We start from the raw sequence: 27,056 nt of genomic DNA on the forward strand, positions 1-27,056 counted from the left end.
CGACTAATTAAGATTTAAACTAACCTCCATTCTTCTGCGGCTCCTTATCGTCGTCCTTGCACCCCTCTGTTAGCCATCTCATCATGGCGATTGCTTATATGGTTGTATGACACGACACACGAGGTACTCCGTAATCTCAGGCAGTACTGCTGTCTTGCTATCCATAGGCACACTATCTTCCTTTCCTTTGAAGATTATTGAACTTCCTATAAATATTCCTCTTTTAAAGCTTTCATATCTTCTAGCGCTACAAATTCTTTTTAGTAATCCTAATTGTCCCTTATACATATCCCTGGTCACATGCGGCTTTCCTCACTCCTTCTTCTACCCCTTGGAGTAATTTACTGCATATCTAAATGTACCTAAAATTTCTTCGGCGTGAGTGATTCGAGTCATTGTCTGGAATATGATGTATCGCATTGGCAAAACTTATTCTCCTTCCCATATTTGTCTCTTGATATACCTGCATTTAATCCATTCTCACTTTTCTTTAGCACATTCTTGATTTATTGGTTCATCTCAAATTTTGGCTCCTTCAAGCCAGTACATTTTTCCCTCTTTTGAGCTTGGGAATATTGTAGCTCATCTTAGAACTAGGGCTGGCCATTCACAATTCTAGTTAAACCAAACCGAAAATTTAACCAAACCGAATAAAAAAAATCGACATTTGGTTTGATTTGGTTCTAAATTTTAAAAATCGATAATATTTGGTTTGGTTATGGTTCTATTAAAAAATAACCGAATAAATAACCGAACCAAACCGATAAATTATATACATAAATTTTATAATTATTTACATGTATAATATTAGTTTTTCATAAATAATTATAAATATTTCATACCTTTTAATCATTAATTTGATTTTTGGTCTACTTATTTCACATGATTGTTTAAGGCCTTTGTTTTTAAGAATATGTCCAAGCCCATGTATTTAAGTGTTTTAACTCTTTTAAGTGTTAAGTATAAACCTACTAACGGAAGCTCACGTTAGAGTCTAATGTGTTTAACTTAAATTTTTAGCCTTTCTTTGTCAGCCATTTGATTTTAGGTTGTTTCTTTTTTTTTTTCGAGTTTATACCTTTCTTTTTTCTTGTCTGAATGGGTCCTAAACATCTAATATTTTTCCTATGAAAAGGATAGAGGTTATAGATTTGGAGGTTCCTATAGAAGATACTTCAGTAACATCAGCATTTGCTGCAACTCAAGCACATGGTAATGCCCTAATACTTCTTCCATGGGTAATCCTCCTAAAAAGCAGAAAAGAACAACTCCTTGTAGTCAATACTCTAGCCATGGGGATAATGATAGAAAAACATCTGAAGTTTGGTATCATTGCACAAAGTTTTTTTAATAAAATGGGAGAATTGAGGGAAAAATGCAAGTACTGCCCCAAAGTTTGCGATCATTAAACAAAGTTTTTTTATTTCATATATTTTTATTTTAATTTTAGGCAGTCTTTATGTTTAATTAATATGTATGTTTGTAACAACAACTAAAAGCTCCTATGCTCTACTTTTTTTCCAGGTATGTGTATTAAGATGACAAAAATGGTGCAACCACTACTAAGTTAGTTGTTAGCTCTATATGTAATAGTTTAGCAACTTTGGGTAACTTGAGTACTACACTATCACTAATAGTGAAAATGTTTCTATGATGTATGTTCCACCTTAAACTATAAATAAAAGTTATCGTTTGAACTAAAAAAAAAAGACATGTCTTTTTCAACTTTCTAATGTTTTACTGATAAGTCTCATGGCTGCTAGTCAAAAATCGAAAAATCGAACCAAACCGAACAAAACCAGTGGTTATCATTTTATTTGGTTTGGTTAAGGTTTTAGGCATTTAAAAACAAAATAAATTGGTTTGGTTATGGTTTTAATCAATAACCGACCCAAACCGAACCATGAACACCCCTACTTAGAATTGAATTTGTTCATCCCCCCTTTTAAAGGATGTTCTCATATACCTGTAACCTTTGAGTGTTGACCGTCTTTAATAGTCATCTGGCCGACCCTAGTGATCCTTCAACCCCTCTATTCCTTATAATGGTGGAGTTCTTTTCATCGCATGGTTTAACTTATCTTCCTTTTTGCTAGTTGAGGTCTTGTATCAAATCAAAATGCTCATACATATCAGATCCAATTCAGATGCCTTCTTTATTGTCTTTTTACTTCTACCTTTCATGAATAGTAATCCTCTAGGATAATGAATTAATGGTGACATCAAAGTTTGTCGGGCTCTTTATGGAGTTTCAAACTATACAATGCTCATTCTGCCGTAATCTTCCATCATAATTATCTTTTTACTAGTATCCCTGAGATTTTTCTTGCTCTTGGTTCCAGATTTCAATTTATGTCTTTACCATACTAGTAAAAGTTGATATTCTACACCATCCATTTCCCACGACTAGTCCTTTCATAGGCTTAGCTTATTTTGTCCCGTAATTCTCCTTAACTACTTGTTTGCATCACAGCTATGCATCATAGTCCATCTAGAGTTCTGTCGGTTCTTGTTGTTGTCATGAAATCCTCACAAGTACACCCTTTCCTTTCCTCTTTTGTCAAGTCTTCATCTTCCTTTATGATACTGCAACTTGTACACACATATATAGATATATATATATATATATATCTCAAATTTTCTCAGTTTTCTTCATGATCGCATCTTTCACACAACCATTGTCTTATAATTTCCATTTGTCTTCCTTTGGGAAAGCCTACTGACTCATTAACCTTCTCCTTATTGTCGGCGGACATATAATTCCCTTTAACCATTTCGTTAAAGCCGCCTCCTTCCTTTAGTCCTCATAGTTTCTTTTACTTGTAAAATGCCTGTTTCCATTAGTCATCCTTTGCTCTTAGATTAGGAAACTTTGGGGTGTTTCGTTACGAGTGTGAATCCTTTTTGACGCTAAAAATTTCTTTTTGAGGTACTTTCTTCCTTTAAATAGGCATATCAATCATGGGTTCATATCCATCCTCCTGGTTAAATCTCAGGAGTTTAAAATTTCCTAGTCGCTTTCATAAGACCTGTTTATTTCTTCTCAAGGATGCACCTTTGTCCATTATTTACAACCTTCTTGGTTCTAGTTATGAAAACGAATAGGTTGGTTCCAGGGTCCTCACGTTCATCCCTTGTCACGTACAACATTACTATATCTCCCGTTGATTTATTTAAATGTGATCCTATCGTCTGCTTTCATGCTTTCATCCTAACCTTTTCCTCAATTATATTACTTGATCCTCAATGGGTATACATTTTCCTTGTCCAAGTTTCCCTCCCCTTCATAATATCATAACCTTCTTTTTCCTAATGCTCATACTAAAATAGTTGGTCGCGTTACCGCTATCTGATTTTAATTCCCGAGAAAATCCAATCCTGATTCTCTCTGTAGCGCTTGCTACCTCAATTTTGGCATACAGCACAATCAATATTTTTAACATGTCGTAACATCAATCATTAGGGTATACATAGTACTCGATGTAACCACTCGTGACTTATCTTTTTATCGCTTTTCAACACCTTTTCTTGCGAGATATCCTGTTGCCATTTAATTTTGTCCTGAATCTTTGGCTTTAATACATCTCCCCTCTTTTTTTTGCCCAGCTAGCTAGAGAATTCTAATTGTAAAGCTCATATGCTCGAAATTTCCCTAGGGCTATTCTAGTTTCTCATATTCTTTTTTCATATGTCTAAATCTGTAGGTCGTCCTAGCATATCTTTCTATGTCCTAACTGTGAGCCCTGGCTATATAACTTTACTTGAAAATCTTTACTCGTACTTGTACCTTGTCTCTTTGTCTAAAATAATCAACCTCGTACTTGTACCTTCCCCTACTTGTTAACTTCCTTTCCCTTATCAATATCTCTTCGTTATCTCTTACTTACCAATCTATAAATCGTAATACCGCATTTGAATTCTGAGTGTCAACTTTCCTTATATCGTCAATAAATATCAATTCTCTGAAATCTCGAGTGCACTCATTCCAACTCCTTTAATTACTAATTATTTTTTTCCTATCCAGGGTTCTTCCCTTAACTTAAAATCAATTTAAAACTTCTCTTTGAAAGCGTCACATAATGGTTCATTCAATCATGACTTACCAAATATCCGATTGTCACATTTTCCCTTCATTCTTTCTTCATAGCATAGACATTCAAACAATTCAATTTATAAAAATTTTGACAGAGTTTCCTCTATACTTCTTACTGCCTCATTCATGCACATAGCCCAGAAAACACATTCAATGCCTCACAGGGCGATCATAAATACCCGTAACATCTACTTCAAGTTCTTATATCAAAGTCTATCAATATAAATAAGGCAGGAAACATACCTTTCGGAGTATCAACTTCAATTCTCATCAATTACCTCATATGGACATAATCAACTGCTTATCCGTAATCAAAACATTTACGGTTAGAACCAGGGACATCAAATCCTATAATTTAGCTCTACGACATGATCTAAGATGAGAAAGAAAGGTCAATCATTCCTAAATACCCTACATCCTCTTGTTTATAAGTGTGGCGCGCTTCACACCTATGAACAAGACTCTACTAGAAATGGCTCGCAGACACTCCCTAGGACGAACTGCTCTGACACCACTTTTGTCACGACCCAACCAGAGGGCCATGACGCGCACCTAGAGCTAACACACTGAGCATCTCCAAATATAAATCTCATAATCATTCCTGGGTGGACCATAAAGATATCTCATGGATATCATAATCTGTACGGACATATATCACAGCATAAGGGCACATCTCTGTATAATCTTCAACAATTATGTCCATCATCACCAACCGACAAGGATACTAAAATGTTATACAACGATATGAACTGGTAGGGTTATGAAACATCTAACTGTACACACATGTCTACGAGCCTCTACATAGAATACAAGTGACCATGAAGACCTATACCAATAGACTGCAGCTCCGAAGTAAGTTGAGTGCTCCTGAGAATATGCTATAAAGCACCTATGGATCTGATCCATCTCCCTGCCTACCTGCGAGCATGAACGCAGCATCCACAAGAAGGGAAGTCAGTACGAATAATGTACTGAGTATGTAAGGTATGAATAATATCATAATTAGAAATATGGAACATAACATGAGATGAAGATAAACTGTATATTTGATCACCTAAAAAAAAGGGATATCATGCATGCTTAGTCTTTTTAGAAAAAACATCTTTCATATATATAATAGTAGTAGTGCTGCGGGACGTGTAGCCCGATCCATAGATATACTACATTGTTGCAGAACGTACAGCCCGATCCATATATATTATATTGCTGCGAAACATTCGGCCCGATCCATCCCATATATCCCGCGTCCGGGACTATATCATAATATACCAATTGATCAGGTGGTTATGCGTATATAACGCCTCACCTTTCCCCATACCCCATATATGCATATATAATGTAAATAGCATGCATGAGAGTCCAAATAAAAGCTACAACTCTATCGGAGTGACGTAAGGTCGGTGACCTCCGATTTATATTATGGAACAATCATCATCGCTATATCTCACCTCGAAGGAACAAGTATCATGAGGTGTGATTAACAACAATGAATAACATCAAGAAAATCATGAAATAAGCTAATTAATCTCATAATAGCATTAAAATCATAAGCTTTGGAATTTCTAGAAATAGGATCATCAACGTCATCATTGTCATTATAAAAGCATACACATCTTTAGCAACATAAGAAACTTTCAGAATCACGAGTCTCTAGCTTTTGAGAATAGCGATATTTTAGAAAACATATATGGGTTCACAAGTAGGGAATCATGCCTTTGGAAAGAAAGGGACTAGCCTTAACATACATTTTTGGTCTCCTACTATTTAACGCTTATCCTTCCAAGCTCGTAACCGATATTCAAGAGAATTCATTCCACTATTAGGTTATAGTAATTGGTAATCTTAAGTCTTCAAATTAATTCCTTTTGAAATCTGCCGAAAATCGGGCAGCATCTCCCCTGTTTATAGCCCTAGCCCGAAATCACAATACCAACAAAACAACAATAATAGCAATAATAATATCAACAACATCATCATCAACACCAATATACTCCATAAAACATCCCACACGATGTTTTTCCCAATTTCTCAACCAACCATAACACTATCCACAATACCATAATTAAAGAATTATATTCAATTTAATCTCAACTTAATCCAAAATCCCCTTTCAAATTCATTCCATAGTCATCATCTTCACTTTAATACTTTGAATCTTCTCTACTATGATTATCTTCTTTTATAGAACTTGCTAAACCTTCAAATGAACTTAATCATGAGAAATAGGATAGAAAGCATACCTTACACTGGAAGAACTTCACCCCACTCAACTTCTTCCAAGACCAAATTCATCACAACATTAAGTAGAAACAAGAACAATCCTTCTCCATGAATTAGCTTGGGGTTTTGGAGTTTGATCCTCTTTTGTGATGGTATAGAATGTTTTGGAATGGTGAAGAACCTTCAAGAACACTCTTATAATGGAGAGAGAAGTGTGGGAGATTCTATAGAGGTATGGAGATGTTAGGAGATTTCTAGAGGGTGTGGAGTTGAAGAAAATGAATAAAATGAAGTGTAGAGGCCCTTTTATAGGTGCCGAACTCGGATTGCGCCGGGTCAAAATATAAGTGGGCTTTTAAGTGAACTTTCCGGATTTCCACCCAGGTTCAGGATCCTCTGACTGTCCGTTTTAACACGCCCATAACTCCCTACTCCGATGTCTTATTGACGAACGGTTTGTTGCATTGGAAACTAGACTCGATGAAATTCATTTTAGTCTTTTGAAACACCTTAAAACTCCTGATATACCTAGAGATATACAACTCTAAATTTGACCTAATATTCTGTCCAGAATTCTGCCAACTTTTTCCATTTTTTCGACAAACTTATTTTCTTCGATTTGCTTGGTCTCGGAATCTTCCAAAACTCTCTATACATGATATTTATCTTTAATAATACTTGATAATGGTCATTTCCTTGGGTTCCAAGGTTGTCCTTCCCGGTTACGACTTACGAGATCGTAATTCATCCTTTACTTCATTGTTACGTACCTCCCGTGGTTTGTACCTTACAAAACTTCATGGGACGTCTCTGATACTCCATTACTACAGTGAAGTACGAAGCATGCTCATGCTTTGAAAGTGCGAGGTGTAAGAGTTTTCAACGGATTAAATTCGTGGGTTTTCTCCTTAATCGGGGGTGTGACACCAAATTTTGTCCTGCTTTTCTTTGAGTAATTTCTTTGCACTTCTTTGTCATTAATAATTTGGACAACTTGTCTTATCTAGTTTTTTAATTAATTCGAAAATAGTAATTGATTAATATTCTATAGGTTAATTTTGTTATAAACTACACATTTTCTATGTAACATTATACGTAGTATTGAGTCCAAGAGATTGGCAAAGAAGCCCAGAAAAAATTAAGTTGAAGGAAGAAAAGGCTATGAAAATTCAGCCAAATTTTTCCCAAATTAGCCCAAGACATACCCATGTATATGTATTCTACGTCTATCTCAAACAATTAAAATACCAAATTACCCCCTGTTTAAGTCTACTCAGTTGCTTTGTCCATCTCCTTCACGTGAGATTTGACCAAAACATCATAAGAACTTACCCCTTTGTATCACTTTTTCCTCGTTTTTCCATGGTAGCATATTTACTTCACCATTTTGGTAAAAATATGGCCATCACCAAACCAACAAAGCTACTCTCTTCTTGTCATTGTGCGTTTTAGAAGCCCTAACCCGTTATTCTTCCTACAGAAATTTGAATTTCAAAATATGAGGCATTAACCCTAATTTTCTACCTCTATAAATAATCCTTAAACTCTCACCCAAAAAACACCTTTTTGACACTGGAGTTTTATGATAGTTTCACTATCAATTACTATTGCTTTAAAGAGCTCAGCCGCCATTCAACACCTTGAAAATACACTATCATCTTCTAAAGCTTTCTTTCTGGCTAGATGAACTTTAGCCGTAACAGAGTCATTTGAAATCATTTCTGTCAACTTTTGGATCTGTTCATAACAAGAGAGTATATTCGAGGCCCCAACATCTCAGTTCACTACACCCACAAGAGGTAAATCTAACACTATTATTGGCTTTTTATGTTAAATGCTCTGTTTTTTACTCGGGAAAATCATATTTTTTAGGACCCTGTTATAGTTAGATTTGGTATTTTTTACACTCTGTTTCCTCTATGGTTCTAAATCTCCACAAAGTTATAGCATTGAAAGCATATTCCTTAGACACACACCTACTTTGGATTACGTTTTGGAGTTTAATGTGTTAAAGAACCGTGCTTGAAATTTCTTCCTCTAGTCACTAAAAAATGTATGTGGACAGAATATTTATAGTCCTTTCCAGGTATTAAAAAATTATATTGGTTGGAGATTTTCACTGCTAGAAACTATGTATTAGATTCTGTGTTAAATAAAATGCCCACGATCTTCGTTTAATGTGTGTCTGTTTATTTTAAATTGATTAACATGAGTACATGATTGCATATCATACTATAGTTCTCAGGGCTTGAAGTAAAAAAAATTATTAGTTCATAATGACTACATAAGCTTAAAGTTATTTGCAGTAGAAATCAAAACTTAACCTCTCTATTAGCAAGAGTTAGATTTTTTATAGTCCTAGTGACCATGACATTTTTAAATATCTGCTTTAATATGAGTTTGCGGATTGTGTATTTATCCTCTAATTTTAATCTCCGCTAAGAATCGTATATCCTTCCCTAACACATATTTACTTTCTTTTCTTTGCTTGCATGAACACTCGAGATGAAGAGTTTTACTTTGAGACTCCACGACACCGTTACCACGCGAAGTCATACATCACCTTCTCTCATTCCCTCTTTGTCAAATAGCGACATTGAGAGGATTTCATGCTTTCGCAGGAGTCGGATTCGAGGGTTTATTTTATCCTATATCCTTTTCTTTTTATATGTCTTGTTGCTTGTTTTTTGACTAAATTATCATTTTTTACTTTGGTCGTGACTTTAGCTACATAAAAACAGAGACTTCTTAGTATTTAGACCTTTAGCTAATAAATAATTATTTTTCTAACTTTCGTAGTAAGATTTTTAAACCTGTAAATGTTGCATGGTAAAACTGATTTCTTAAGACGTTAGTAAACATGGGAGTTTAAGCTCTGAATTAGAATTTGAACCAAAATGACATTGGTTCGTAACTTTTTCCTTTGGAGAAAAACGTTCTGCCAAACTAAAGTTTTTTTTCTTTAAAACAAATATGCTTTCCTAAACATTATACATGCCAACTTATTACTCTATATTATATTTATAAACATATCTTCAGAGTACTACTTATCGTGAATTATAAACTTTTCACATCGAGCTTTAGTCTTAATTATGTAAGTCCGGCCAGTTAACCATTTTTAATGTATCTTAAATGGTGCTTAACACCTTCCCTTTAGATTAATCGAACCATTACCTAGAATATTTAAGTTAAGTAGACCATAAGCGGAGTTAACTTTAGACATGTACTTTAATTAACTTTAGGTGTCCTAATTCACCATAAATAATTATGTGGTAACTCCTTAACATTAATTAACCCCGTAATTACCGGAATGTTGTAAACCATTTTGACTATGATTATAATAGGGTCAAACTGGTGTTTTTTAAAAAATGATGAAATTAAGCTTATTTGGGATTAGATTCTTGTGAAACTTTGTATTTTGACTTCCTAGACTTTGGGTGAACCGTTTTCGAGCTACATTTCCAATTTTGCCCTTATGGGCCCGGGGTCCCCTCCTTAGAGTTGTTTTTTATTTTGACTTGGAAGCATGGTAATATGGGTATCGTTAGTTCCGTAATCTAATAGAGATTAATTTTTTGATAGACTTTAATTGATCTGAGGTGATTCGAAAAGGAAAGGCTAAAGTGGATTAGTTCGTGGCATCTGTTTGCCTTCAAGGTAGGTTACAGCTTACTTATGTCTAGACTTCGATTAGAGAAATATATGAATATAGCAGATGTTGGGGGAAATCCTATTATGCCCTCGGGCATGGTTGTGGTGATAAATCCACTGGTTTGGTAAGGAAGTTGTTATGTGGGCTTGTCGCAATGTTTGTTATACTCGTGAATTTGATGCATTTATCTCTATCTCTTGATATCTCACATATCTAGTGGAAAGGAAGAATGATATTGATGAATTGAGTTTTGATATACATTTCTTGGCAAGTAACTGTTAAGATTATGATATGTTTTGTGGCTGAGGTTGATATCATGCATGGCATGCATTCTATATTTCATATGGTTGATTGATATGATTGTGATTGATAATGATGATAAGTGAGAGACTGTAGCCTCTGAGATCTTTGTCGGAGAGTGTAAAAGAGAGATGAGAGCTCGTGATCCGAGGACTTTATCGGAGCAACATGAGTGCTTGTGATCGGAGGTCATTTACCAGAGCGAGATAGTGTTTGTGTCCAAGATTATTTGCCGGACCGAGGTTACATGGACTTCACGGGTCCCCCATGGGTCATGGCTATGTGGTATTGCCCATATCATATGTGCATGATTATGAGGAGTTGGTCAATGCATTGTATTGCATCTACATTCAATCATCTATTATTGACTATCTACATGGCATTTCATTCTATCTTATACTTGACATGTTTAGGACTGCACTTGAATGCTTATCTACTCTACTTGTTAATTTCTTTCTATTTATATTCATGATCTAATCGTTGTCAGCCTATGATACATACGAGTACTTGTGTTGTACTCATACTACTCTTGTTACACTTTTTGTTAAGTGCAGAGTTTGTTCAGGGTTCCAGTTCTCGGCCTCACGAGTGATTCTGAGGCCATTTTCTGGAGATTCTGAGTTTGTTCAGGGCCCCTCACTTCCCGTTTAAACACCCTACCCCCTTTATTACTTATTATACTACTCACATATTAAGGAAAAAGGAAGAATTTCTCTATCCCCCAAGGGTCACCTTTCAGGGCAAAAGCTTGCAGATCTCTAACTATTTCAAGGTATGTACTTCCTTTTATCGCCCTACAACTTGATTATAGCCTTTTATTTCGAAATTTCCATGCCTAAGTGGCTAGATTAGAGAAAAGGTTGGTCCTTTGAAACAAGGGTTTTGATTTCTTGAGGTATGAAGTTCTTGGGTCATGGAAGGTTATTTCATTGTTCACACTATCCCAATCATCACTTACTACTAAAGATCTACTTAAAATGGGGTAGTTCATGTTGGGGTGGGAGTGTTTGGTAGAGGTGCAATTTTTGATGATTTCGCTAAAACATTTGGTGCTCATTGTGGTTGAAAGAAGGTGTTATCGGTTGTGAAAGTCATGCATGCTATCATAGTACAAAAAATGTGGAAACTAAAGTGAAATTTTTGGGGTTCTAGAATTTAGGTATGAGGGTTGCTCGCAGGAGAAGATGGGTCCACTCTTCCTTCGCTATAGCGCTGCCGCTACGGCACCCGTAGAGTCGCAGGCGTGGGCCACAAAAATTTGAAAGATGTCCACTACAGCGGACACCTGCTTGCTACGGTGTGCTCGTTATAGCTGCCAACGCGTTGCCACAGCGAAACTTCTTCCACTGTGGCGGTCCTTTGTCTCTATGGCGGCTTCGTCGCAGCGGCCATCTTACCGCCGCAGCGCAGCTGCCTGAGGCCGAACCTCATAGACCAATATAGTTCAGGTTCTAACTTAATTACGCATGTCTTATCACTGTCTAATATTTGTGCCATATTATTCTAACTCACTCTTCCTTTTACAGGCTAACTTTTTTACCTTGCTATGGCGAATCCACAATAACAAGCACCCGTTGCCCCCACCTATGTTAGGTTTCCTTTGCATTCATGCATGAGACACTACATGAAGCAGCAAACCAAGGGTCTACTCCACGAGGGGGCCTTTGTCATGGATCGGGTGGAAGAGCTGGCCCAAGAATTTTATCAACTCCTACATCACATAGGTTGGGGTCCATTGGTCGAGGAGCTGGGGGAGGTTAACCGCAACTGGGTTAAGGAGTTCTATGCCTTTCTCCCTAATGTTGATTAGACTATTTCGGACCCTGAGATCACTATTAGAGAGGTCAGCATAAAAGTTGGTGCGGAGGCTATCAATGTTGTTCATGGTTTGCCCAACCCTTTGTAGGCTGAGTTGAGGGCCAAGGACAACAAGGGGAATGGGCCTTGGTTGGTGAGGACACTGGTATAGGAGTCTAAGAGAAGGAAGACCACTTGGGGTGTCACTCGTTCTGCTATCAAGAGTCGTCACTTTTCCCTAGAGGCTCGGAGGTGGCTGAACCTCATTGCCCAAAGGGTTCGCCCTTCGAGTAACACTACTGATGTCACCTAGCCCCAGGCCTTTGTGGTTGCTTGCATTCTGGAGGGTGTGCCAGTAAATGTGCGGATGCAAGTGATTGAAGAGTGGCCGAGTTTCGTGGCCAAGGATAGCCCGAGCTTAATGTTTCCCTCCCTAATTATCCACTAAATCCCGGAGGGGGGGGTGCCTATAGAGCCTGGCGATTAATATGTTGAGTGTGGTGTCCCTTTTCATCCTTTGAAGGTGAAGGGTTCACAGAGTAGGGCTAAGAGGAGAAGGACCGACTAGGATGGTGATGAGGCCAGCGAGGGCCAAGTGAGGTGGCGATAGGAGTGGTCATTCACGGGCCTCGGGTACCTTAGAACACATGGAGGTGGAAATGGCTACGGTGAAGGAGGCCATGATGGGGTTTACACAGCCTTCCATGGAGGCCGAGTCATCTAGTACTGCTGCTGGTGCGGGTTATTTCACCCCGGATGAGATGAAGTGTTATTTGGACGCTTAGACCAAGATGGGGGATGTTGTTTGTTATATCCCGCATTTTGTACATTCGGATAATTCAAGATAATCGCGGGAAGTTAAGGACAAGGTTATATTTTGATTTTTGTTTAGCACACAAGTTGCTTGTAAGTATTATTCGTATGGAAAATTAAGAAAGGCTAGGGGTAAAAAGGAAAATTCACAAAACGGTCTATGTTAATATTGAGGAAGGCTAAGGGCAAATTTGGAATTTAGAAAATAATTTTTCATAAATTCCAAAACAAAAAAAAAACAAAAAAAGATTGGGCTTGGATAATTTGGGCCAAATGGCCGGCCAAAGATGAAGTGGGCCAAGGCCCACGTGTAATTAAAATAAGTAATACAAAAGAGGACCAATTCATCATATTATTCATCTTATCCTTAGAACTCTCAAGAAACTAAGAGAAGAAAAAAGAAGACAACAACACTAAGGCCATTCGGCCAAAGAAGAAGAAATTAGAGCCTTCAATTTTGATCCCAAAAAATTGTTTTCTTCTAGTATTTCCACTAAATGGAAGGCCCTCTTTAACGTGGAGTGGTTGTTGGAGCAAGCAAAACATGTATTGGTGCAATTTGGGACCTTGGCCGAGGAAGAAGACAAGTGAAGAAAAAGGTAAGGTTTAATCTTCTCTTTCATGTGTTATGGGTGATTTGTGCATGTTGTTGTCACACCCTAATCTCCCTATGGTGTGATGGGCACCCGACCCCACGTCCGGAGCCGAGCGAACCCACAGACTCTTAATACATACATAATCTGTTCGGACTCTGAAATCAAGTAAAAGTAAAATACATAGTAAGCTTTCAAATCTTTCTTTTATCTTTCTCGAATCAGGCCAGATTTGTAATCTTGTGGAATCCATAACATAATACATAAAGACACATCGGCTGATGGAGCCGCTTACAAAACTGACATCCTACACGCACGACTCTGTCTGCAAAGTTTGTAGTCTCGAACAAACATCACAGCACATCTACTCTGACTCGGCAATACTCCAGGGACAAATGGGGTTGCCAATCCAGCTGAAGCATCTTCTAACAATGTCCTGTACTCATCTGGGTGTACCTGCATGGCATGAAACGCAACCCCCGAAGAAAGGGGGTCATTACGGAAAATGTACTGAGCATGTAAGGCATGAAATATAGGAAACAGAATCATGACTCAAACAGAGAATTACCAAAATCAAGTATGGCCTTTTAGAACATCAAGGTACTTGCCTTTTTAAATAAAAAAAAATCATGCACATCCATGTCATATATCATATGTACAAATAACATGTCCCGGCCATCTATTGAGGGACTCGGTGGATAAATCATACATGTCCATATCATATGTCATATATGTGTAACGTGTCCCGGCCATCAAGTGAGGGACTCGGTGGGTAGAATCATGCATGTCAACATCATATATCATGTATACATATAACATGTCCCGGCCCTCTATTGAGGGACTCGGCAGATAGATATAACGTGTCCCGACCCTCATTTGCGGGTCTCGGTGAATAAAATCATCATATGCCATCCTGGCCACCATCCCCATATCATCATAACATCATATACATATAACGTGTCCCATCCCGCAAGTGAGAGGGACTCGGTGAATAATGCAGTGGAATACGCACGAGAACATGTCCTGGCCCGGGCTCAGTGAAATCCAAACTGAGGCTTGCACGACCAGAATAATGCGAAACCATATGCACATAAATCAAGACTAGATAGACAAGTATACTTACCGACTCCTGAAGGCTCGGAAACAAGTTTCGGGTCAATCCGACTTAGTATGAGAAAGTTATGGACGTTTGAAGTACAGAACCTTCTACGAGCATTTCAGAAGCCATTTTTGGAAGATCGAAGCAATAATCATATCAAGTATCTTTCGGATATCGTATAGATCAAATCAAATATAACTTTTGGAATCATATGTACATATCAAAGTATATCAAAGACTCGATGGAATAGTCGAATGTGTTAGCATTTGAAAAATCAAGACTTTAGTCATATCAATTACCTTTCGAATATCATTCGGAAACATATCACATAGACCTTCGGACATCATAAATACGCATCAAAATCGTATGAAGTAGCTTATGGAAATCAAGAACGTTAGCCATCCTAGTGGCTCTAAGAGCAGGAATTTCTTTGAAATCATACATATACGTTCTTTTGCTCGTTACACAAAGATCATGCCAAAAGAAAGAAAGGTAAGCCTTACATACCTGTGCCACGCCTTATTAGTTACGCTTATTTATCCAAACTTTCTAGTCTAAATTCAAGAAAGTTGACATAGTTATTAAATTCATCGACATATACTCGTCTTATTCTTTCAAATGAATTCATTTATATTCTGCCGAAATTTCGGCAGCATTTCCCCTGTAAATGCAACATCCCCGAGAATTCAACTCGGCCAAACATACAACAACAAATCCGAGAATTTAACTCGGCCAACTTGGAAACAACAATACCAACAGTTATTCCAACAATATCGACAATCAATTCAAAACACATTCCAATGTTAACAACTTCTTCTACAAGCTTTGACGACTTTCCATTTACGTTCAATTCATAATTGCTTACATATTCAAGTACCAATCCGCAACCATTCAAACAATATTCAAGAATACTTCAAACAATCCGTACAATATTCACAATAATCCAACCCATATGCTATGCCACCCGAAACCTTCCAAAAGGAACAAAAACAATAACAACGCATTTTCCTCCTTTCAAATTCAAGAACTACACCCACAATTCACACACTAACCACATTGTTCTGCATAAATACAAGAAATGGCTTTTAACTCCACATTAGTTTCTAAACAACTCTCCAACACTTACAACTTCAACTAGAATCATTACACTTTCATTTTCATCATAGAATTCATGACAACAACAACCAAAATACTAGATAAAATTAGTTCATAATCCCTACACAATACAATACATACACGGCCAACCCACCACATACACGACCACAACACAAATTCAATATTTTCATGAATTTCATTCATTTCTACATACTACAACATACACAACCATCCATAACATATAAAAGAAGATTAAATCCTACCTTTTCCTTTAACTTCTCACTTGACTAGAATTTGTAGCTTGCAAGAAAGGGTGCTTTACTTGCTCCAATGACTGCTCCACTTTGCTAGGGACCTTCCAATTAGTAGAAAAAAAAATTTGAACAATTTTTCCTCCAAGGTTCTTGCTTTACCACACATGGCCGAATGGCCTCTCTCACTTTTCTTTCTCCAAGTTTCTTGAACTCTCCAAAGGGAAGATGAATAATATGACTAAATAGTCATCTTTGGACTTATTTATTTTGTTACCATATGGGCCTTAGCCCATTTGCTTGGACGGCCACTTGGCCTTATTGCTTAGGCCCAAATTTTATTTTTTTGTATCTAGTCTTGTAATTCAGGAAAGATAATTTTCCAAATTCCGAATTTGCCCTTAGCCTTCCTCCATACTTCCATGAGTGATCTTGCATATTTACCTTTTTACCCCTAGCCTCTCTTAGTATTTCCACATCCATAACTCCCATAAATAACTTGTGTGCTAAACAAGATTAAAAATATAGCTTTGCTCTTAACTTCCCGCAATTATCTTAAATTATCTGAATACACAAAATGCGGGATATAACAGTTGTAGTATGTAGGAATGAATGAAATTCATGAAATATGGGAGTATTGGTTGTAGCCGTGTATATGTGTGTTATGTAGAAATAATGAGCCAATTATTTTATCTAGTGTTTTGGTTGTTGTCGTCATGGATTCTATGGTGAAAATGAGAGGTTAATAATTCAATTGAAGTTGAAATTGTTGTGGCCGTGTGGTGTGAAGCTTGGCCATGTATATGTCATGTGGTGTAGGAATGATGAACTAATTTTTATTTAGTATTTTGATTGTTATAGAAGTGGATTCCATGATGAGAATGAAGGTTTGATGGATTGAAATGAATTTGTAATAGTTATGGGATTTTTGAAGAAGATAATGTGATACTAGTATGGTTCCTTACATTTGTATGAATGTTATTGCTAAAGTATAGATTGTTGGTGTAGTTTATGAATTTGGAAGAAAGGAAATGTGATTGTTGATATTGTTGTTGATAATTTGGCCGAGTTGAACCTAATGATTATGTCAATTCTCTTGAATGTAGACTAGCAAATTTGGACGAATAAGCGTAGCTAATAAGACGTGGAGCAGGTATGTAAGGCTTACCCTTTCTTTCTTTTGGCATGTCTTAGAGCCAAATAAGGTATGATATGCATCTTGGGGCTACTCTATTCTGTGATTACGAGTTTGTTTATGATTTGTATCCACCTTTTTGATATGTATTTATGATTTCCGAAGCTCTATTTGATATGTTTCCGAGTCTGTCTATGATTCTTATTCACTCCTAACATGAGTACGTTCGATATAGTTGAACGTATTGTATAGTTGAATAACGTGATGAGCGTAAAGAGTTTTGTTCCTAAAAGAGTTCTGTAAGTTTTAATGTCCCTAACTTTCGAAAAAGATCTCGGATTTGCTTTGAAACGTTTGTAAAGGTTCTGTATGTTTCCGAATGACATTCGAAAGAAAATTGATATGACTAATGTTTTGATTTTCAAATGATAGTACGTTTGATTATCCCATCGAGTCTTTGATACATTTTGATACGCACATATGGTTCAAGAAGCTCTATCTGAGTTGATCCATAACGATATTCGGAAGGTACTTAACATGATTGTTGCTTTGATTTTCCAAAATGGCTTCTGAAATGTACGTAGAAGGTTCTGTCCTTCAAACGCTCGTAACTTTCCTATACTAAGTCGGATTGACCCGAAACTTGTTTCTGAGCCTTCAGATGTCAGTAAGTGTACGTATCTATTGAGTTTTGATTTGTGTGCATATGGTTTCGCACTACTCTGCACCCTGGGCCAGGTTCTGTTATCGTTCGTCTTCCTCTGCATTGTTCACCGCGTCCCTCTCCCTTGCGGGCCGGGTTCTGTTATATGTACATCTGTTATGATGATATGGGGATGGCGGCCAGGATGGCATGTGATGATTCTGTTTACCGCGACCAGCAATAGAGGGCCGGGATCTGTTATTTGCATATACAATATATGATTTTGACATGCATTGATGATTCTGCTCACCGCGTCCCTCACTAAAGGGCCGGTATCTGTTATGTGCATATATGATATATGATGTCTGCATATATGATGACTCCGTTCACCGCGTCCCTCACTAAAGGGTCGGGTTCTGTTATATGTATATGTATATGATGACATATGATGTCAGCCCACATGATCTGTATTTGGAAAGTAAGTATTCTGATACTCTAGACGATTTACTCATTTTCTGTACTTCTTCTTACATATGACATCGGTATGTATGATTCACGCTCGGGAAATAAGCGTCTTGGTATTCCGGCTAATGTACTTAATTTTGTACCGTTGTTCCGGTTATGTTTCTGTTTTCTGTATTTCATGTCGTACATACTCAGTACATATTCCGTACTGACCCCCTTTCTTCGGGGGCTGCGTTTCATGCCGCGCAGGTACACCCAGATGTGTTGAAGCTATTATAGAAGATGTTCCAGTGGAGTTGGCAGGTTTCACTTGTTCCTGGAGTGCTGCCGAGTCAGAGTATATGTGCTATGATGTCTGATTAATGTTAGAGACTTTGCAGATAGAGTCGTGGGTATTGGTTGTCAGTTCTGTAAGCGGCTCCATCAGCCGATGTGTCATTTTGTGTTATGATATAAGTTCTATATGATTACAGATGTTGTTTGATTTGAAAGCAATGAAAAAGAATATTTCTGGAAGTTGTACTATGCATTTCACCTTTATTTGATTTAAAAAGTCCAAAAGGTTATGTATGTAATAAGAGTCAGCGGGTTCGCTCGGCTCCGAATATGGGGTCGGGTGCCCATCACACTCTAGTAAGGTTAGGGTGTGACAAAGTGGTATCAGAGCTGGTTTGTCCTAGGGGTTGTCTGCAAAGTCGTGTCCAGCAGAGTCCTGTTTATGGTGTGAAGCGCGCCACATTTATAAACAGGAGGCTGCGGGGCATCTAGGGATTATTGACCTTCTTTTTGGCATAGATCGTGCGATAGAGCCAAGTCATAGGAAATGAGATTCCTTATGTAAGCCTTACATACGACGGAAAAAGGTAAGTGATGATATGGAAAAGTCATAAAGGTAAGTTTTGATACATTTGTTCTGTTATCTGAGACTGGGAACTCTGGATGGCTTGAATGTGTCATATAACCGTATGTTCTGTGAGGTATTGTCGATATTTGCTGCGTACAGATATTAAATAGTAAGAATGGTAAAAGAGCCTCGGCCGAAACTGTTAATCAGGTCATTTAGTTAGGTACGCTTACCAGGAAGAAGCGTGGAAAGGAAATATCGTGACCAGACGATAAGTGGGATGCGTTGCTTCGGAAGGGTTATGGACTTGGCACGACATGAAGAATAGTTGTGAAAAAGACAATTAGCAGGCTGAAGAATTAAAATGAGTAACCTGCAAGTGTAGTAAGAGCAAGGTCTGTTGGAGGGTTCAGAAAGTCAACAATCAATTTTGCTGTAAATTATTATGTAAGGATGGTGAGTGGAAAACCGAATAAGCTGGTACCTGAGTACCCACAAGTAATGGCGATAAAGGTATATTCGTTACCAGCCGGAATCTGGGAATCTAGGACGAAAGGTAGTTATACCCGAAAGTGAAAGGTAAATATTGAGGATCGAAAAAGGGAAAAATAGTAATTGTAAAGGAGAAAGACGTGCTACGCTGGTGTCTCGAAATCTGTGAGACTTTTACTTGCTCCAGATCATGTAATAACGGTCGTGCGAGGAAGTGGACACGATTATATCAGCACTAAGGCACTGAATTTCATCAAAGTTTCGAGGTTAAGCATGCTAAGGTGGGAGAAATTCTAGGATGGGTGACCCCCCTGGGAAGTGTACTAAATTTCTGTAAATTCAGATATAAGAGACGAGTGAAAGTTAGAGTAGCCTAAGGGAAACTAAAATATACGGGATGGTTGGAGACCATAAGAGGTCGCGTAGGACGAGGCCGACTGGACTGGTGAAAAGACAGAGAGTGCCTCACAGCTCTGGAATTACGGTAGGCTTGAATAGCGTTTGGTGGTATTTTGTGGGCTAGTTGATAGTAATTATATATATATGTATGTGAATGCCTACGATATCCCACATGTGAATGTATCGGTAGGCATGTGATGTGTGTCCCAGCGACCGGTGCTACAGTAAAGAAGGCATTAATAAAGTAAGGGTACCGAAGCTCGAGCGACAACGAAAACAAATGGTGCAAGTGTTATAAGCTAAGCTGCTATTATTTTCACTACAGGCTAAGATTGGAAAAGTTCTAATACAACGATATTTGGAAAAGAAAGAGAGTGAGTTAATGGATGATAAAGAGATCAAAGTGTCGGAAAAAGGTAAAAGGTAAGAAACCTCAGCGAGTGAAGCTTCCGAGAGAAACTACCGGCAAAGCACGAGACTATTTGGGGTAAGAACTCAAAGTAGGCATGTGGAAGGGACAAAGTGTGGTAATATGGAACAAAAGAGGAATGTGTGAGGTTCGAGAGTCAATATCAATAAGTGGGACTGAAGGAATAGTGATTGCGACAAGGAATGTAAGGTAAGAGAAAAGAATGCTTAGGCCTTGCGACGATGTTAAGAGACTTAGGCCCTTGAAAGGAATATGAAGGGGTAAATGTGCAGCCATATTAATGTGGTTATCTCGGACATGGAAGTGCTTCCTGAAAGGATGACTTAGGAATAAGACGAATTTGCGCGTTAAAGTAAAATCTTACGAACTTCAGATTCGAAGCCACAAATAGCAAAGGAAGAAGAGTGTTCGAGGAGGAGGAACCTAAGGAAGGTTAAGGGTGAAAGTAGAAAAAGTATACTAACGGGTTAGTCGAAGGAAGAGGAGAACATTTGGGAGCGAAATAACTGGAAATCCTTAACCATAGGAGTAAGAAGGATACTCCGATGAGTTAGCGGTAGAAATCTGATTACGCATCGAAGATAAAGAGAGTGTAAACCGTAAGGATTCGGTGCTGCGAGCAAAAGTAGCGGGACGCTCGAAAATATGGACGCATAGCTGCAACGCGAACGCGTAGTTAAGAGGAATTACAAGTAAGTGAGCTAAATGATTGACAGGACTAATAATGGATAGGAGGATATGGGAATGTTGACAAGAATGAGGATATAGGCGCATAATGAAAGAAAAAAAAACTTATGGTGAGAAGTTCTGATATGTTATGTACAGAGTTGGAAAGAAAGATGAGGAGTGAGGTATAAACGAAGATTTCACAAAAGGACTATTGGCATATGAGGAGCCCCTTTAAAAGGGGGGGGGGGGGGGGGGGAGAGCTTATTAAATTGGACTTAAAAGGAATCGCAACACTGACAGGCTCCAGAGGAGGAAAACTTATTAGCTCGGGGCCGAAGTTCAAAGTATATCGGCATACCAAGAGAATATATGAAAGAAGTAGATACAAATTAACAATGAGTATACCGTGAGGCCGACATGAAGGGAAAGGATGAAAGATACCTTAAGAGAATGCTTCACGCCAACATGAGTTATGATATGTTTAGGACATGATTTGAGTCTCTCATATCGGGCAAATTTGCGCCGTATCTAAGCACGTAGCAACATGTGTAAAGAGTAATAAACAGAGAAAGAAAATGGCTACGAGCTAAGGGCACAAAGGATAATGGAGAAAATGATAAGATTCAAAGGATATTTCGGACAAGAACGACTATTATAATAAGAGAATCAACAATTGGTAGTCTGTGAATTATTGGAAGAAAGAAAGAACGCAGTCTCTATGAATGAAATAAAAGAGCTCATCGGATATTAGAAAATAGTTCATGGACCATTAATTATACGGAACATGAGAATACACGCTGTGAAATTATATGAATCATCGATGTGAAGTGATGCGCGATCATATTCGTAAGGAATCTGCACCAAAGAGCCAACAAGGAACAACAAGGGACGAAACGAGTGCCAATACAAAGAGGAGGCGATTTGGGAAGCCGAAAAAAAAATGAAGAGAAAGTATCCCTAATTGTTTTCTACGCCACAGGCAATCTGAGCTTCTAAAACGGAAATGTTAAATGATCACATGTGACAATTATAGAGGAGACCTCCCCGAAGTATTATAATACGCCATGAGGCCGATTCAACATTCGAGGTCGAATGTTCTAAAGGGGGGGAGGATGTTATATCCCGCATTTTGTACATTCGGATAATTCAAGATAATCGCGGGAAGTTAAGGACAAGGTTATATTTTGATTTTTGTTTAGCACACAAGTTGCTTGTAAGTATTATTGGTATGAAAAATTAAGAAAGGCTAGGGGTAAAAAGGAAAATTTACAAAACGGTCTATGTTAATATTGAGGAAGGCTAAGGGAAAATTTGGAATTTAGAGAATAATTTTTCATAAATTCCAAAACAAAAAAAAAGATTGGGCTTGGATAATTTGGGCCAAATGGCTGGCCAAATATGAAGTGGGCCAAGGCCCACATGGAATTAAAATAAATAATACAAAAGAGGACCAATTCATCATATTATTCATCTTATCCTTAGAACTCTCAAGAAACTAGGAGAAGAAAAAAGAAGACAACAACACCAAGGCCATTCGGCCAAAGAAGAAGAAATTAGAGCCTTCAATTTTGATCCCAAAAAATTGTTTTCTTCTAGTATTTCCACCAAATAGAAGGACCTCTTTAACGTGGAGTGGTTGTTGGAGCAAGAAAAACATGTATTGGTGCAATTTGGGACCTTGGCCGGGGAAGAAGACAAGTGAAGAAAAAGGTAAGGTTTAATCTTCTCTTTCATGTGTTATGGGTGATTTGTGCATGTTGTAGTATGTAGGAATGAATGAAATTCATGAAATATGGGAGTATGGGTTGTAGCCGTGTATATGTGTGTTGTGTAGAAATAATGAGCCAATTATTTTATCTAGTGTTTTGGTTGTTGTCGTCATGGATTCTATGGTGAAAATGAGAGGTTAATAATTCAATTGAAGTTGAAATTGTTGTGGCCGTGTGGTGTGAAGCTTGCCGTGTATATGTCATGTGGTGTAGGAATGATGAACTAATTTTTATTTAGTATTTCGATTGTTATAGAAGTGGATTCCATGATGAGAATGAAGGTTTGATGGATTGAAATGAATTCGTAATCGTTATGGGATTGTTGAAGAAGATAATGTGATACTAGTATGGTTCCTTACATTTGTATGAATGTTATTGCTAAAGTATAGATTGTTGGTGTAGTTTATGAATTTGGAAGAAAGGAAATGTGATTGTTGATATTGTTGTTGATAATTTGGCCGAGCTGAATTCTCGGATTGTTGTTGATAAATTGGCCGAGTTAGATTCTCGGGGATGTTGTATTTACAGGGGAAATGCTGCCAAAATTTCAGTAGAAAATAAATGAATCCATTTGAAAGACTAAGACAAATATATGTCGATGAATTTAATGATTATGTCAATTCTCTTGAATGTAGACTAGCAAGTTTGGACGAATAAGCGTAACTAATAGGACGTGGAGCAGGTATGTAAGGCTTACCCTTTCTTTCTTTTGGCATGTCTTAGAGACAAATAAGGTATGATTTGCATCTTGGGGCTACTCTATTCTGTGATTCCGAGTTTGTTTATGATTTGTATCCACCTTTTTGATATGTATGTATGATTTCCGAAACTCTATTTGATATGTTTCCGAGTCTGTCTATGATTCTTATTCACTCCTAACGTGAGTACGTTCGATATAGTTGAACTTATTGTATGGTTGAATAATGAGATGAACGTAATGAGTTTTGTTCCTAAAAGAGTTCTGTAAGTTTTAATGTCCCTAACTTTCGAAAAAGATCTCGGATTTGCTTTGAAACATTTGTAAAGGTTTTGTATGTTTCCGAATGACATTCGAAAGAAAATTGATATGACTAAAGTTTTGATTTTCAAATGATAATACGTTTGATATATCCCATCGAGTCTTTGATACATTTTGATACGCACATATGGTTCCAGAAGCTCTATCTGAGTTGATCCATAATGATATTCGGAAGGTACTTAACATGATTGTTGCTTTGATTTTCAAAAATGGCTTCTGAAATGTACGTAGAAGGTTCTGTACTTCAAACGCTCGTAACTTTCCTATACTATGTCGGATTGACCCGAAACTTGTTTCTGAGCCTTCAGATGTCAGTAAGTGTATGTATCTATCGAGTTTTGATTTGTGTGCATATGGTACTTCACTGCGCCCCGGGCCAGGTTCTGTTATCGTGCGTCTTCCTCTGCATTGTTCACCGCATCCCTCTCCCTTGCGGGCCGGGTTCTCGTATATGTACATCTGTATGATGATATGGGGATGGCGGCCAGGATGGCATGTGATGATTCTGTTCACCGCGACCCGCAATAGAGGGCCGGGATCTGTTATATGCATATACGATATATGATTTTGACATGCATTGATGATTCTGTTCACCGCGTCCCTCACTAAAGGGTCGGGATCTGTTATGTGCATATATGATATATGATGTCTGCATATATGATGGCTCCGTTCACCACGTCCTTCACTAAAGGGCCAGGTTCTGTTATATGTATATGTATATGATGGCATATGAGGTCAGCCCGCATGATCTGTATTTGGAAAGTAAATATTTTGATACTCTGGACGATTTACTCTTTTTCTGTACTTCTTCTTACATATGACATCGGTATGTATGATTCACTTTCGGGAAATAAGCGCCTTGGTATTCCGGCTAACGTACTTAATTTTGTACCGTTGTTCCGGTTATGTTTCTGTTTTCAGTATTTCATGCCTTACATACTCAGTACATATTCCGTACTGACCCCCTTTCTTCGGGGGCTGGGTTTCATGCCGCGCAGGTATACCCAGATGTGTTGAAGCTATTATAGAAGATGTTCCAGCGGAGTTGGCAGGTTCCACTTGTTCCTGGAGTGCTGCCGAGTCAGACTATATGTGCTATGATGTCTGATTAATGTTAGAGACTTTGCAGACAGAGTCGTGGGTATTGGTTGTCAGTTCTGTAAGCGGCTCCATCAGCCGATGTGTCATTTTGTGTTATGATATAAGTTTTATATGATTACAGATTTTGTTTGATTTGAAAGCAACGAAAAAGAAATATTTCTAGAAGTTGTACTATGCATTTCACCTTTATTTGATTTAAAAAGTCCAAAAGGTTATGTATGTAATAAGAGTCAGCGGGTTCGCTCGGCTCCGAATATGGTGTCGAGTGCCCATCACACCCTAGTAAGGTTAGGGTGTGACATTGTTCATGCCTTACAGGGTGCTTTTGGATCTCTAGCCTAGGCCCATGTGGATCTTCGGGAGAACTTAGACTGAGAGAAGAAGAAGAATCGGGCTAGGGATAAGCTATTTGTGAGGATGTGGAAGGGCGATAAAAGCCTTCTGAAGACCCTCCCGAAGAAGAAGCACCCCAAGGTAACTACTTGAGATGTCGCGCAGTTCTCCTTCTTGAGTGCATCCGGGCTTGGCAGCGAGGATTCCTACGACTCAGCTGCCGGAGATGACGAGGCGACCAGCAAAGGAGTGTCTTAGAGATCCCCCCATCCCCGCTTTTAGCACGATTTCCCTTGCCCTTGTACGACTTTGTTTTTAAGACAGTTTACTGCTTTGGCTTGTTTTAGATGTTCGGATAGTTTCTTTTGTTTTTGGTGTGGGTGTCCCGGTTTAAGGGCACTCGTAAGACAATTGCCCTAGTTGGGCGGATGTCTTTATGCAGGCTTTGCTTTGAAAAAATCATTTTTCTTTGAATTTTGTTGATGTATGAGCATGTTGGGAATATATGGAACAGGGAGAGGTCACTGGTCTGTGGCGTCGTTGCGACGGTCACTTGACCGTTGCAGCGAGAGCGCTATTGCGAGGACAGTCTCGCTTTAACGGGGCTGTGGAAACTCTTGGGTCCGCTATAGCAAACAACAATCCGCTATGGCGAGCCCGCTGTAGCAGTTCCCATACCGCTGCAGCGAAGCTGCAGTGTCAGTGGGCGAATTTGATGCTCACCAACTCAGGCCTCGCAGGGGCTTGTTAGTTTTCTTAACGGGTACCAACACTGATTTCACCAAATGGGTATGAGCATATTCTAGAATCACTAACCCTCCTAATGTACGTATGCAATTTATATCACTTAATACCGGCAACAGAAATTCAATTATTCACACACTTAAAACACATACACACGACAGAAGGTCTTCCTTTGGTCATCATAATTAGATACCGATTAGAATCGATAGATATCAATTAGCCCGATAAGAAACCAATTGGATTCGAGTAGAAGAATGCGTATTGGAGTAGAGCACGATAGAATCAATGAAGGGGGACTTGTAGATGTCCCTAGCCTTTTGCGGATGGATACAGACGTCATCGCACCATTCTACAAGACTCTACTAGACATTTGCTCTTGTACCTGTAGGACCGGTAACCTAGGCTCGAATACCAACTATCACGACCCAAACTACAGGCTGTGCGGGCACCTACCGAATTACTACCTAGCAGGCGAACCCTTGCCAACATACCCAATATTAAAACACATTTGATTACCAGTAGTAGAATTAATGATCACAATTTATAAACAATACTCATAATGACTCTGCTATCAATACAAGAAAACTAAAACATTCCCAGGATCTAGTCTAGCTAGGTATAAGAGCTCCTGCTACACAAGAATAAAACACAAAAAATATGACACAGTCTCTGCCTGGAATGAGATGAGCAAGGTTGTAGGAAGATGTCCGGTAATACACTAAGAGAAACTTCATGTAATAACCGACAACACATCTACACCCAAAAGGATGTCTCGGGAGTAATATCAATACTCCACACGTACTGGTAAGCATCATAGGTCGACTAAGATTAGTTCACGCAACACAGTATAAAATCAATAAGATAAATAGATAAGTCCACGCACGCCCCCAATACTCCCAATATAAACAACTACGTAGGTACGAACTCACCTCTCTAACTCCTGACTATTTCTGTTCTCTTATTACCACAAAAGCACCAACTACCCGACTAGACAAGGTGTGGTCCTATTTCATATTTCTTTTGAAGCCAACTAATTAAGTCTTATCTCCTTGATTACACCAATGTCTACCCCCTGATTATTAGCCTTAGAGTTTTTTCTCC

This window comes from Lycium barbarum, chromosome 9 (genome assembly GCF_019175385.1).
Source record: "Lycium barbarum isolate Lr01 chromosome 9, ASM1917538v2, whole genome shotgun sequence".
NCBI lineage: Eukaryota > Viridiplantae > Streptophyta > Magnoliopsida > Solanales > Solanaceae > Lycium > Lycium barbarum.